The following is a 14,156-nucleotide window of genomic DNA, read 5'->3' as shown; positions in this document are numbered from 1 at the left end:
ACCCAATGTACTATATATTTTAGAATTCGGTCCACTTTATACTGACTCCACCAAAATGGACACAAACTCCACAGTCCTGGTCACAAGGGTCCGATTAATTAGAAGAGTTGCTGGGAATACAAGGTTGGAGGGGGTTTTCAGGGCTCCCGTCTGCTGGCCTCTGACTAGTGACGTAACCGCCGGACCAAGGTGCAGCAAATTAGTTTTTCTCATCCCTAAAATGACACTTTCTATAGACAGGGTGACACATTCAGTATATGTAACCCACCATACAGTGGACTAATGTCGACTGCATCTGCCGACTTCTATGGGTGCGGCCGACACCCTAATGTGTATGTAGGCGCCCCCTACTGATTCTCGGGGAGGTGTTGCTGACAAACGTCCAATTTCTGACTACCGATCGCATTGTTCTCCCAGAAAAAAGCTGCTGGCAGAGCGCGGGCACCTGCGTATGTCACAGTAGGCCGAGATGGCAGTCGGCTAAATGTTCGGCAAAACATTGTTTTGCATACAGCTTTGGCAAAAATTAAGAGACCACTGCAAAATTTTTAGTTTGTCTGATTTTTCTCTTTATAGGTATATTTTTGTGTAAAATGTAAATTGCTCTTTTATTCTATAAACTACTGACAGCATGTCTCCAAATTTCAATGCACTAAATTTTGTATTAATTTAAAAAAAATGAGAAATGGTCAAAATAACAAAAAATGCAGTGCTTGCAGACCTCAAATAATGCTAAGAAAACATTTCATAATCATTTAGAAACAACAATACTAATGTTTTAACTCAGGAAGAGTTCAGAAATCAATATTTGATGGAATAACCATGATTGTTAATCACAGCCTTCATGCGTCTTGGCATGCTTTCCACCAGTCTTTCACACTGCTTTTGGGTGACCTTATGCCACTCCTGGTACAAAAATTTAAGCAGTTCTTCTTTGATGTCTTGTGACTATCCATCTTCCTTTTCATTACATTCCAGAGGTTTTCAATGGGGTTCAGGTCTGGAGATTGTGCTGGCCATAACAGGAATTTGATGTGGTGGTCCTTCATCCACACATTGATTGACCTAGCTGTGTGGCATGGCGCATTGTCCTGCTGGAAAATCCAGTCCTCGGAGTTGGGGAACATTGCCTGAGCAGAAGGAATCAACTGTTTTTCCAGGATAACCTTGTATGCGGCTTGATTCATACGTCCTTCGCAAATATTAACCTGCCCAATTCCAGCCTTGCTGAAGCATCCCCAGATCATCACCGATCCTCCACCAAATTTCAGAGTGGGTGCAAGACACTGTGGTTTGTACGCCTCTCCAGGTCTCCGTCTAACCATTAGACAACCAGGTGTTGGGTAAAGCTGAAAATTAGACTCATCAGAGAACATTACCTTACTCCAGTCCTCTATTGTTAGAACTCGGGTTCCTGTCGCTGCACAGCAGGAATCCCGAGCCTTGCCTTCGGCGGTCTCCCATTTCTCTCCGGCCGCAGAGGAGGTTGCTCAGTAGACTCATCGATCCCGGCGCTCAGCTCAGACCAGCACTGTGGGTATGTGTTTTGAATGGGTCACCGAGGAGGATGGCAGGAAGAGGCTAAGCTACCAGAAAAACAGAGAGGTTGGTAACTAAGCAGATTGCAGACCCTTGATCCTATCAACACAACTAGCAGTAGCCATGGAGCATTCCTATGATGCCCTAGATGCTTTGTCACAGCCAGAGAACTAACTAAGCCTAAAGCCAGAAAGGTGAAATCTAAACTGCCCCAGAGCAGACCCCAAAGGAATAGACAGGCCCCAAACATATATTGTCAGTGAGACAAGATGAGACACAAACACAGGCAGAAAACAGACTGAGCAAACGGTGGGGCCCAAGCTGTCTAGACACAACAGGACAAAAAAGATACTGTCTGCAATCACGCACAAAACCCTAAAAAAAGCCAACACTTCTGATATACGAAAATCATGAGGCCAAACTACCTCACCCCCGCTAGATCAGCAGTCTGGTATAAACTGGAAGCAAAACAAAAGATACTAAAATAACAGGGGACTGAATAAACTGACACAAGCTGTAACATATGGAGCAGTGTTATGAGCTCATATTCTTGTTCACCTTTGATGTCCGATGAACTCCCTCTGCTGGTGAAAGGAGGTGGTAAAACTGATTTGGATGGGAGAGACCTATCACCTGAACAGGTGGATTGCGATTGGACATCCGGAATCTCTGAGTGGATATAAGGCAGCTGACGCCCTGTAGGGTTGCTGGTGATTTCTCTGCTCTGAGCTCTGGCCTCCAGTTCAGTTCCTGTCTTCTAAAGCTAAGTTTTTGCTCTGATATTGTTCCATGAGATTTTGTCTGATTTGCTTAGTTTTGTGTTCAGCCAGCCCCGGCTGGGGCTTTGCTGAATTTCCATTTTTGTCCCTGATCGGTTAATTCTCTTTTGCTCTGTCTTCAGAATATATCGGAGTGCTGATATAGGGATTTTGAAGTCTAGTGACTTCAGGGCCGTTTTTCCTATCAGACGTGTTGGGACATTTTTGGTAGGGTTTTTGCGGATTGCAGCCAGCATCTTTTCTGTCCTTTCCTATCTAGTTAGTTGGGCCCCATCGTTTGCTCTGCCTGTCTTTCTGTCTGTGTTTTCATCTGTTTTCACCGTCAATACATGTTGGGGGCTGTCTATTGCTTTGGGGTCTGTTCTGGGGAAGTTTAGATTTCCCCTCTTTCTTTAGGCTTATTTAGTTCTCCGGCTGTGACGAGGTGTCTAGGACCACTGTAGGAACACTCCACGGCTGCTGATAGTTGTTGTGAATAGGATCAGGGGTCTGCAATCCGCTAGCTACCAACCTCTCCGTTTTTCTGGACTTAGCTTGTATTTTTGCTTTTTCCTCCTCCGGTGACTCATTCATAACAGAGCAGGGCCCAGCGCTGCCCCCAGCAGGGAGTACGCTGAACCCTAGCAACAAAGCAGAAAGCATAAAAAAGGCTCAACCAGATTAGATGCAAAGGATTAGCAAAAGAATCACTTAACTGAATCATGCAGATCAGGCAGGGGACAAAAGAACTCCAAATGCACAAGGAGGAAAATCATCAGCAACCTCCAAGAGCAGCCAGCTCAATTATATGCTCCCAGCCAGTTATCCCAGGTTCCCAGTTATCATTGTCAGGTGGGGAACTTCCATCAGCCTGGCCAGTTCCACTATTCTCAGTAACCAACAGAGGGAGCTTCGGCTCAGAAATCCGAGCAAGGGAATTCACAACAGGTATGGTTGCTGCTGCCACCTCTGGTCCAGCTATAGCAACGCATGCTAATCAGCAGCGAGCTACTCCAGGGACTAAGTCCTCCTTTCGGTCCACTGAGCATGCCCGTGGGACGATCTCTCATTGGAGATCGGAGGTCACATGCTCAGGTCCTTCTCCAGCTCGGATTGGACTATCAGGAAGGTCCCGGAAGGACGCTGATATAAAAGGTTTGCATGGCCACTCGGCCATGCACTAAGATAGGCTTTTGTTGAGACTTGTGTGAGTGATGATGGATACATGAAACTGGTGACTGACTCATTAAATAACCCCTGCCTTTGATATGTATGTGTTAGGGTTAGTTTAGCTTGAGTCAGCGCCTCTTGGTGGCAAAGCATGTGCAACAGTGCTCCAGTCTAAGGTCAAAGGTTACTGCCATAGTGCCGCTATATCTCCCGTACCTCTGGGCGGTACAAGTCTATAAGCTGCACCCTGTGACAGCTAAAAGGGCACAGCATTTTCCTAGCATCACTCTCTATTGCCGCTGCAGCGGCTTTGTGCGCAAGTAGGTCTAGAAGGACTCTGACTCTGTGCCTCTGGGCAGAGTTCTGTGACCACATCGCTTGCGCTCATATCATGTTAGAGTGACCTTGTGAAGTAACAGGGTTCGCCTCGTACACGCCGGGTGAGGTAACCCGAGTGTGCTACTATCCGCCATTACCTAGTAGCAGATTACATCTCTGCACGGTGGAACACACCTCTTACCATCATAATTATTTGGTGAGTTCCGCTAGCCCATAACATCTATGGTCCAATCCTTATGGTCTTTGGCAAACTTCAGCCTGGCTCTCCTTTGATTCTCATTGATGAAAGGTTTTTTTTTCTAGCTTTACATGACTTGAGCCCTGCCTCTAGGAGCCTGTTATGAACTGTTCTTGCCATGCACTTCACCCCAGCTGCCATTTGCCATTCCTTTTGTAGGTCACTTGATGTCATCCTGCGGTTGCTGAGTGACATTTGAATAAGATGACGGTCATCCCGGTCAGTGGAGAGTCGTTTTCGCCCTCCGCTGGTCTGTAACTTTGTTGTCCCCAATCTCTGCTGCTTGACTTTGTTGTAATGGATGCCGTCTTAGACATTTTAAGGATGGAGGTAATATGACGCTCACTGTATCCCTCTGCTAGTAAAGCCAGAATTGAGCCCTTCTTTTCCTCACTCAAGACTTTTTTCTTTTCATCTCCTTTGGCATGGTTAAAAGTTACCTTTTCATTCCTATTACTTCTGGGATATTGCTAGCACTTGTTTTGCCATCCAGCTTGTCCTATTGCAGGAGGATTGTGAACACCACAGCAGGGTTTTTATACTTTCCTTCATTAAATAAGATTTGGTTCAGGTGATCACCTAATCAGAAGCACATTAAGTAGAATGAGGTGTACTCTGGTAGGAATTCACCTGACACTGGAATGGAATGGTGTCAGACATGTAGAGAAGCTGATTTTTATAAAACTTATTGTTACCAGAGCTGTATATGGGACCCTTTACATAGAGGTAGCAGCCCCCTCACACTCCAGTGCTGCAGACACTAATTCCACCATTACCGCGGCATATTATTGCAGCTCTCCTCACAATCCCATTGTACATCAGCTCGGTCGCACATAAACAGCCGCCCTCCGCTCATCTAGTCTCAACCTTGTTTTGCACCCAGTCGCCACTGCGCATGCGCCTACCCCCCTCTCTGCGTCACTGCCATTGTCACCCCTCCCTCCCCCGGCTTCTCTCCCGCCGTCCACGCCTAGACAGCAGAAGCCTGTAGCGCGCTTGCGCGGCCCGCCGGCTCCGCCCTCTCCCCCTTCCCTTGAAGCCGGCCGGTCGCTCCCTCCTCCCCTACAGCGGTTGATATGACGTCACCGCGCTGCTGAGCTCCGTTTCGTTGACAGCGCGGCGGCGGCTGCCCCAAGTGCCCGGCGGAAGGGACGGTGAGGAGAGGAGGCGCAGGACACCGGCTCGGGCGCTGGAGCTTTCTCGTGTGAGGGAAGGACAGAGCTGACTCCCCGGTTGGCGCCTTGTGCCCTGCCCATTCTCGCCGTTGTCCCCTCACAGCTGCTCGTGCTGTTACCCGCGGCCCCCGCCCGCCCTTCTGAGGACCTTTCCTGAGGAGGAGTCTGTGGCCCGGGAGAGGCCGTCACTCGCCGCCGCACTCGGATGACTCCCCCGGTAAGTGGCCGCCGCCCGTGTGCCGTGTATTGTCCCCGGGGAGGACGGAGGCGGCGGCTGGGCCTGCTCCTGCCGATGTGGCCGCCGCCGCCGCCTCCTCCCTCCTTCATCTTCTCTCCTCTCTCAAAATGGCGGCCAGCCGTTACTGCCTGCACTCCGCAGGGGGCTGCTGGGAAGGAGCCGGGGGCTGTGGCCGGGTGTGGAGCCGTGTGAGCCGCCACATCCGCAGTGTGCAGCGCTGGGTGCCGATGATGGGGGTTGTGCTCCATCCTGCCGCCACCAGCAATGGCTGCGATCTGCCCCGCACTGTGTCATTGTAGTCATGGCCCCTGTGTACTGCGCCGCCCTCTGTGCAGGCGCCATAGCCCTGCTGCCCTGGCTGGTGGAGGCTCTGCAGTGACCTTACTGGATGCTGCGATGCTGGGTCCCTCCTAGAGGCTGATGCAGGTGTCTGATGGGAGGCCTGTGAGCAGCCAGAATGACAGGAGGGGGATGATCGTGGCACATGACCCCCACCCGTGACCTGAGCACCCATTGGGGTGTGCAGTGCTGTCCCTGGACCCACCCGTGACCTGAGCACCCATCGGGGTGACAGTGCTGGCCCTGGACCCCTGTCTGCAGTAATCCCCAGTGCTGGCGGAGATGGCTGAATCATGGCTAGGTGTGTGCGCTGTGCACACCTCATTTTATATCGTGGGGAGGGATGATGCTATGAATCTAGCCAGGGATTTCCAGCCAAATGTTTAGGGACCGTGGTGATTCCCCCCACATCTTGAATACTCCTGTCCTGCTGCAGGTGGCGAACAGAAGGGAAGCTGTGTAGGCTAGCAGGGGTTGATGCTGTGCACAGACTGGGTGGAGTGAGGCGGCTGTGATCAGCCATGACATGATCCCAGTGCACCCATGTCACTTGTTTGGAGGAGTGAAATGAGCAGCACCTACACTATTACGAGGGGGGGCACTTATTTTTTGCTTGTTGCGCTATACACTTGTTGAGTTTTGATATTTGGCGATTCCAGTTTCCGCCTCAATCCCGGCCCTCGCTGCACTTTTTGTGGACGGACTTTCCATGAACTTTGATGTCAGTTCTAGTTCTCGATTCTGCGGTGTGATGTGGAGATAGTCTTCCCGGGCGTCCTGTGGACTTTACGATGCAGCGTGAGTTGTCTGTACAAAGGTGGCATTCTCTGCGCTCGTGTCACTGCATCTTATTGTGCCATGCCTGAGTGATGGACCAGTGCAAGTCCAGGGCTCTGCAGCACCATGTGACAATGACATCTTCTCCCCATCCTATTGTTGCGGCTTCATTTAGGAATTCTTGTGCCGTTTTATTCTTTGTTTTACCCCCTTGAAATGTTTTGGATCTAGCGCAGCTTTTTTTGCTGCTGTAACATCTGTCTAGTGCCCACTTGCCTCACTCTTTGTCTTATTGCTTGCCACTCCTACAATGCAGTGCTGGTCGGAGGCTCTGAAACTTCTCTATTGCATCATTTGTTAACACACCGTCGGAGAAATTATGATTTTGTTTTTGAAGGTTTTTTTTTTCGCTAGTTTTTATGTTGCATTTGGATATTGGACTGATTTATTTATTTTTTTTCTTTCCCAGACACAAAGGAAGTTTGACACCTGCTGTAGGCATGTGTTGTGTGATGTTATGCCTCGGAGTTGGCTTTGTTTAGCCAGTCTTCTACAAATCATCTGAGCCCGCGTGTATCTAGTAATCCATCTGACATTTCTATTATGTGGGAAATGCACCTTTTCAGCAGTGGTTAGGTTGTTGTTTTTTCTTCATTGACTAGTGTCTATTTATATATTTTTAACCTTTTTGGTTTATTTTTAAGATCTTTCTAATAACTTTAGTGATTCTTTTGGATTACATTTCTTCACTTTTTTGTTACATATATATATCATTTTTTTTCTTGCATTTTCTGGTCTATTAGCTTTTTTTATCAAGTAAAAGTGACAAAGCAAAAAACCCCTTTTAAGTGTCTGGTTGACTGTGCACAGCATAGCCCTTGTGGACATTTATCCGTCCATGTGACTGCTTACACTGTTGCCTCCTGTCCTTTCACAGGTGTGTACGTAGATCACAAAATCACGATGTGACGGCTGAGGATCCACTTGGAGCCCAGCTCTTCAGGCCCATGAATGAATAGGAGGCAAGGACTAAGTTGTGTGGCTAACTATCCTGGGAATAATTTTTGTGAGCTGGGGGGGGGGTGCAGAATTGTGATGAGCTGCTTGTTAACTTATTATTTTTGATGGTTGAGCAAAATTTGATGAAAAATTCAACCACAGAATATCAGTGTCATTGATTTTGATGGGTTGTCTGGTATTCTAAGGGAAACGGCAAGAAATGTGCTATAATTGCATGCCTTGCTGGTTCTTCAGTGGCTTCCCATCCATTATTCACATGACCACTGCAGCCAGTCAGTGACCTCATGACCTAATGATGGACTGCAGTGATTGTGTGAATGGTGGATGAGACCTTATCACTGCAGGAGTTGGTACAGACCCCAAAACACTGGTTTGTGAAACCAGCCTAAGGCATGGGTCGTATAAAGCGGTCGGCTATCGGGTGGCCAAATTGATGCTTTGATGCTGGTGTATCATAAAAAATGTACACGCTGTGAGCAATGCCAAAAATGGTGGAATGATAGGAAATTCGCTGTAAATCGCTTGCTTGTTAATGGCCGTGCCTTTTGTGAATTTCTGATACAGGTGAAAGCTGCAGCGACTTATGAAACTACTGCATGGTCGCTGTGCTACAGACACTTTAGTGGACCTCAGCCGAACTGTATATTCAGTGTTGTAAATATCAGATTGTGGGGTCATACCCCACTGACAAGTGCAGTAATGAGCCAAGTTGCCAGTTTCCGTACACATTTTTAGGACTAATACCAGAGGGACTTCACTGCAGATTTTTAAGCAAAAGTCCTCTTAAGGCTGTGTGCCCACGTTGCATTATTTTAAGCGTTTCCGCCTGCTCAGACACTGCAGAAACGCTTAAAAGATGCTTCAATTTTCATGCGTTTTTGGCTTTTTGTGCCAATGCATGCGTTTTTAACCGATCAGGAATAGCTTAGCGGCTAAAAACACAGCATGCTCATTAATTTCCGCATTGCTGAGCGTTTTTAGCCTTCCCCAATGTTCCCAGAAAACGCGCGTCAAATGTGCTGCTTTTTTGCAAAAAACGCGCGTTTTCTGGGAAGGGGATCAGTTTCCTGAGCGTTTAAAAACGCTAGCGTGGGCACATAGCCTAAATCTCTATTTTATGGGAAATTCGCTTACTCTATAAAAGGAGATCTACAAGTTAAAAGGAATCTGTCACCCTTTTTTTTGCCCTATTAGCTGCCAGCATAGACATCAGGGTCTTATCTACAGCATTCTGTAATGCTGTAGATATGCCTCCAATGTAACCTGAAAGAGAAGAAAAAAACATTGTATTATACTCACCGAGATGGGCGGTTCGGTCCGATGGGTGTTGCGGTCCGGTCCGACGCCTCCCATCTTCATGCGATGACGTCCTCTTCTCCCGTCCTGAAATGGCTCTGGCGTAGGCGCATTGCTCTGCCATGTTGAGGGCAGAGCAGAATTCTGCAGTGCGCAGGCGCCAGACCTTTCCCGACGCCTGCGCACTGCAGGACTCTGCTCTGCCCTCAACAGGGCAGAGCAGTGCGCTTGCGCCGGAACCATTACAGGACGGTAGAAGAGGACGTCGTCGCATGAAGAAGGGAGGCGCCGGACGGAACGGCGACACCCATCGGACCGGACCACCCACCTTTGTGAGTATAATATAACGTGTTTTTCTTCTTTCAGGTTACATCGGGGGCTTATCTACAGCATTACAGGATGCTGTAGATAAGCCCCCGATGTCTGTCAGCAGCTAATAGGGCAAAAAAAGCATGATAGATTCACTTTGAGGGCTTGTCCATTACTTTTGAAAACTTTATCAAGGGACCTAAGGGACTGATGTGGTTGCTCCAATTTGCTGCCAGCATCTCCCGCCAGGCTCTTCGTTGCCTGTTCCAGTAGAAGGATTTATGTGACTGCTGCAGCCATGACGTTCATCCCAATGCACAACATTTCTTTTGCTCAGAATGTCAAAGCTGCAGGCAATCAGTGGTCTCTGGCTGACGTGTAATGCTATTCTCCAGAAGACAAAGCCCAAGGAGTGTGCCATAGCAGAATGGAGCAGAGATATTGGTTGGTATTAGTGATGAGCGAGCATACACAATAATGTGTTATCAGGTCATGCTTTTGTGTTATCAGAGTGTCTTGGGCGTGCTCAGATAATCAAGTGTCCGTGGCTGCATGATTCGCGGCTGTTAGACAGCCTCAACACGTGCAGGGATTGCTTAACAAACAGGCAATCCCCCCCCCCCCCCCCCCCCGCGTGTGTTGCGACTGTCTAACAGCTGTGCATTATGCAGCTGTGGGGACTTGAACATATTATTTGAGCACATTCAAGATATGCGTATAACACCCGAGCATGGCCTGAAAACACTTTATCTGAGCATATTTGCTCATCACTAGTTGGTATGGTTTTTTTTTTTTTCCGCCATGGTTCATTTGGAAGGCTATTAAAAACTGACAACCCCTCTTCATGTCTTATTTTTATCGGATATAAACGTTTTATTTTTCCCCTCTCTTCGCTTTGCTTTTCAGTACATCGATCAGTATTAACTTTTAGGCTGTGTGCACACGATGCAGATTTGCAGCGGATTTTACCGCGCAGAAACGTTGCATATCCGCATTGTGATGTACAGTAGCCTTAAAATCAATGAAAAAAAAAAAACTGCTTTGCAGACGCTGCAGATTTTTCCGTGCGGTTTTCCTGCGGTACAAAATCTGCAGCATGTTACTTTTGTGCGGTTTTCCATCTCGCCTGTCACCAAATCCGCTGGGGGGAATCCGCAGTGGAAAACCGCATGAAAAATGGAAGAAATCCGCAGGAAAAATGCAGGTCATTTGACCTGCGGATTTCTTCCATTCTGCGTGGAAAAATCCCCAGGGCCAAAAAGTACGTCTGCACTTAGCCTTAGGATGGGTTTGACTCTGTTCCTGGAATTTTTTTTTTTGTTTCATCAACTCCTGATGGGAACCGATGCATATAATTTATGCAATACAAGTATATTATGTCATATTTTCATTTTGGATCTGTAGGTACTACACTTGTACTTCACCGCAGCTCTAGCAGATTGGCTGTGTTTTAATGGAGTCTCCCTGAACAGTGCCTGTATACTGCATTCATTAAGAGCTTAAACAGCATTTTCAGCTATTATCCTGCCATATTGGGCTCAAAGACTTAGTGTAGCTTCCTAAGAAAGGCCTCATTCAGAACTGTTAAAACACTGACAGTTATTATTCGGTGTTTGGTCAGTATATCAGTGTTTCTTCAGTGATTTTTCACTGATTGGGGGAGGGAACTACAAAGCTTCTCCTATCATTAGGCATTAATTCACGAGCGTCTAAAAATCGTTTAACTTTCTTCCATCTCAATTGTCATCCGTATGGCATCCATTTTTGTAAATAGGGAGTTATTAAACCGTTTTGTCTTCATGATTCAGAATGTGTCTGTACAAAATTGATTTTATATGGTTGATTTCATATTGGATCTGATTTTTATTTACTTCACACAAAAAGTAATCTGAACAGCTCAGTTAAATAACCTTGGTCCGAGTGAAGTTGATGAGTAAGAAAATAGTCGTGTGAGCTTGTCTTTAAAAAGTTGATCAGACAGCACAGGTATTGCATAAGGATGCCATTTGTGTGCTGTCCACAATTTTCACGGACCCGTAGACTTGTATGTGTAATTCTCATTCGTGGCTCAGATTGAAAACGTACATATCTTTGTCTACATATTTATTTATTTTTTTCAGACCACTCGGTCTGCCAAAAGAATCAGACATGTTCACAGTCCCATATACTATCTGTACATGTTCAATCTGTGAAAAACTTGTCCAGAAAAAGTGCATGCCTTAGATGCCCGAATGAGGCCTAAAGAAAAATCTGTTTTACATCTGGAAAATCACTCATGCTGTCCAGATATGCTGATCCAGTTAGCTTCAGAGCAGCCCTTAAAAGCTCTAAAGGAAAGATCTTGTAAGCACTTGGCTCCTTGTTTAGGAGACTGGTCACTGCTTACATAATGTATCAGTGGCCTGCAATCAAGGCAGTGGGTAATAAGCAATAGAATTATAAATTCTTTTGTTCTTGAGAAATTTCATTGAAGATAATTGCAAAGTTGCCTGTTTTTACAAGCACTTTGTAATGTTGCTCATTTAAGAAGATGAGGCAACCCCCGTTTATTTTTCTCAATAGGATAGAAGTTGGTGGTCACTTGTTATGGAGGTTGGTGTGTGTATATACCGTGTCACACATTTCTAGAGTGGTAATATCCCTTTAACTACTGTGTATACTCGAGTATAAGCTGAGACCCCACAAAAAACTGGGAAAACGTAATGACTTGATTATAAGCTGAGGGTGGTGCTGTACAAGGGTTAATGGTGGCTAAAAAAAATGCTCCATAGATAAATACCCCCAATAAAATGCTGCCCAAGGGTTAACGGTGGCTCAAGAAGATGCTCCATAGATAAATACCCCACCATAAAATGCTACACAAGGGTTAATGGTGGCCCAAGAAGATGCTTCATAGATAAATACAGCCCATATATTGCCGCTGCAATTAAAGAAAAAAAAGACACTCGCCTCTCGTCGCCGGGGGCCAGGTGCTGGTGACCTGAGCAGGCGGGGACACCGGCCCACTATGTGGGACAGGACCCGGTGTTGCCGCTGGCTTAGGCCTCCGGCACTGGCGATATTCACCTGTCCCCGTTCCAACGCCGCGTGCTGCTCTGTCTCCCGGGTCCTCTGCAGTGAAGTTCAGCAGAGGGCGTGCACTGACTACGTCATCGTGCCCTCTGACCTGAACGTCACTGTCAGAGGACGCGGAGGACAGAGAGGCGCGCGGCGGTGGGACAGTTGAATATGGCTCCCCCGTCCTCCCTCCATCATACTTGCTCCCTCGGGCACGGTCTCTGCAGCCCCTCTTCTCCCATGGTCTCTGCGTTGCAGCTCTTCCAGATTTCAGCAGTCACGTGGTACTTCTCATTTAATGAATATGCGCATATTCATGACTTTAATGAGTGGTACCACGTGACCGCTGAATGCAGGAAGAGCTGCAGTGCCGAGACCATGGGGGAAGAGAGGCTGCAGAGATCGTGCCAGAAGGGGGTGAGTATGATCTGACACCCCCCTCCTCCACCGACCCCGTATATGACTCGAGTATAACTCGAAATGGGGACTTTAAGTCTTAAAAAATGGGCTGAAAATCTCGTCTTATACTCCAGTATATACAGTACTTTCAACCATATAACGTACTTATAAGTCATATGGACACAGTTAAGCTTTACCTGTGGCAGATGCCACAGCTTAGTTACCTTACATATGGTATTGTTATAGCCCACAGAGCTTTATAGACATCAATGTCCCCATTGAAGCTCACAATCTACGTTGCCTATCAGTGTGTTTTTGGAGTGGGAGAACTTACAAATGCCTAGTTTGAACCAGGACCCAGTGCTACTATGCGGGCCACCGTGCTGCCCATGTTGACGCTGTTTAATCATTTAAATGCTACTGTCAATTGCCAACAGCTGCATTTAACGGTCAAGAACATTCTAATGCCTACCGCCTCACCCCCTGCCCTACATGATGAAAATATTGCAAATGTGGTGCTGAAGAGTTGGTGTGGCATCTGGCAGCCTACTGAAGGGCCCCAACCATGCCATCTTCTTATGCCTATGAATCCCATCCACAGGCAGGGCTTCATAGATCGCTATTTTTAGTATATACTGCAATGAAACTCAAGTTACAGTTCCTTGGAGGGCTGAAGTAGAGATGGAAAATTTAGTTAAAGAAATATTCAAATTTGAATCGTTCCCTTTTTTGTCCCCCAATTTAAAAATTTTAGAAAATAAAATAACATTTTTTGTTGCGTTCATAAAATTCCAATCTATTAAAATATTAAATTTATTAACCTGTACTGTAAACTCTAGCGCAAAAAGTCAGTGCTACAGAAATGTCCAGTTTCAGTCACTGATGCTTTCTCTCCCCACAATAGCAACAGTAATATATTGTAAATAACAATAAAAAATGATCAAAGGGTCACATGCATCCCAAAATAATATCAATAAAACTGGTTAACCCCTGAAAAACAATCTTTTGAATAGGTCCATCGACAGAAAAAGTTGTGGGTTTCTGTTTGACCACACCAAGGTTGCACCAAGCTCCTATACTTTGTTTAAACAGTCATTTTTTTAAAGTCTGATGGCTTATGGTATATAGTATTGCTGTAGTATAGTATAAATCGCTTCTATGAAGCTGTCTGTAGCTGAGCTTCAGAAGATTACAAATATGGTAGTGATGGGGGGCCTCCAGCAAACCCCTGGGTGCTGTATTAACTCAGGTGTCCAGAGATTGCACTATTTAAGTGCCTATCAGTGATTGGCAGCACCATTTAGATCACAGCTTTCACGGTTATGTCCACTGATGAAGTAAAAGTTAGCTAGTTGCTAGTGGTCATAACCATGGATACCTAAGGTCCTGCAATGCCTGCACATTGGGAAAGTAGAAAACATCGTGTGCACTACTGTAGTGGTGCCAAGTTAGGTTCCCAAACCATATATGATAAAATGAAAACCTGGCACTCAACTTAATGC

The 14,156-nt window shown here is 46.5% G+C and overlaps 1 protein-coding gene across 1 annotated transcript in view; it reads left to right on the top strand.

Moving 5' to 3' along the window:
- Positions 1 to 4,961: 4,961 nt before the first annotated feature.
- Positions 4,962 to 14,156, top strand: part of PAFAH1B1 (platelet activating factor acetylhydrolase 1b regulatory subunit 1) — a 133,157-nt gene continuing 123,962 nt past the window's right edge. The window contains exon 1 of the mRNA XM_073565594.1: positions 4,962 to 5,436. The gene's annotated coding sequence lies outside the window, so the exon portion shown is untranslated. The remainder of the gene's footprint in view (positions 5,437 to 14,156) is intronic.

The sequence above is a fragment of the Dendrobates tinctorius genome, unplaced genomic scaffold (assembly GCF_039654945.1).
Source record: "Dendrobates tinctorius isolate UK_male_01 unplaced genomic scaffold, ASM3965494v1 ptg000016l, whole genome shotgun sequence".
Classification (NCBI taxonomy): domain Eukaryota; kingdom Metazoa; phylum Chordata; class Amphibia; order Anura; family Dendrobatidae; genus Dendrobates; species Dendrobates tinctorius.
This window is presented reverse-complemented; position numbering and strand designations above follow the sequence as displayed.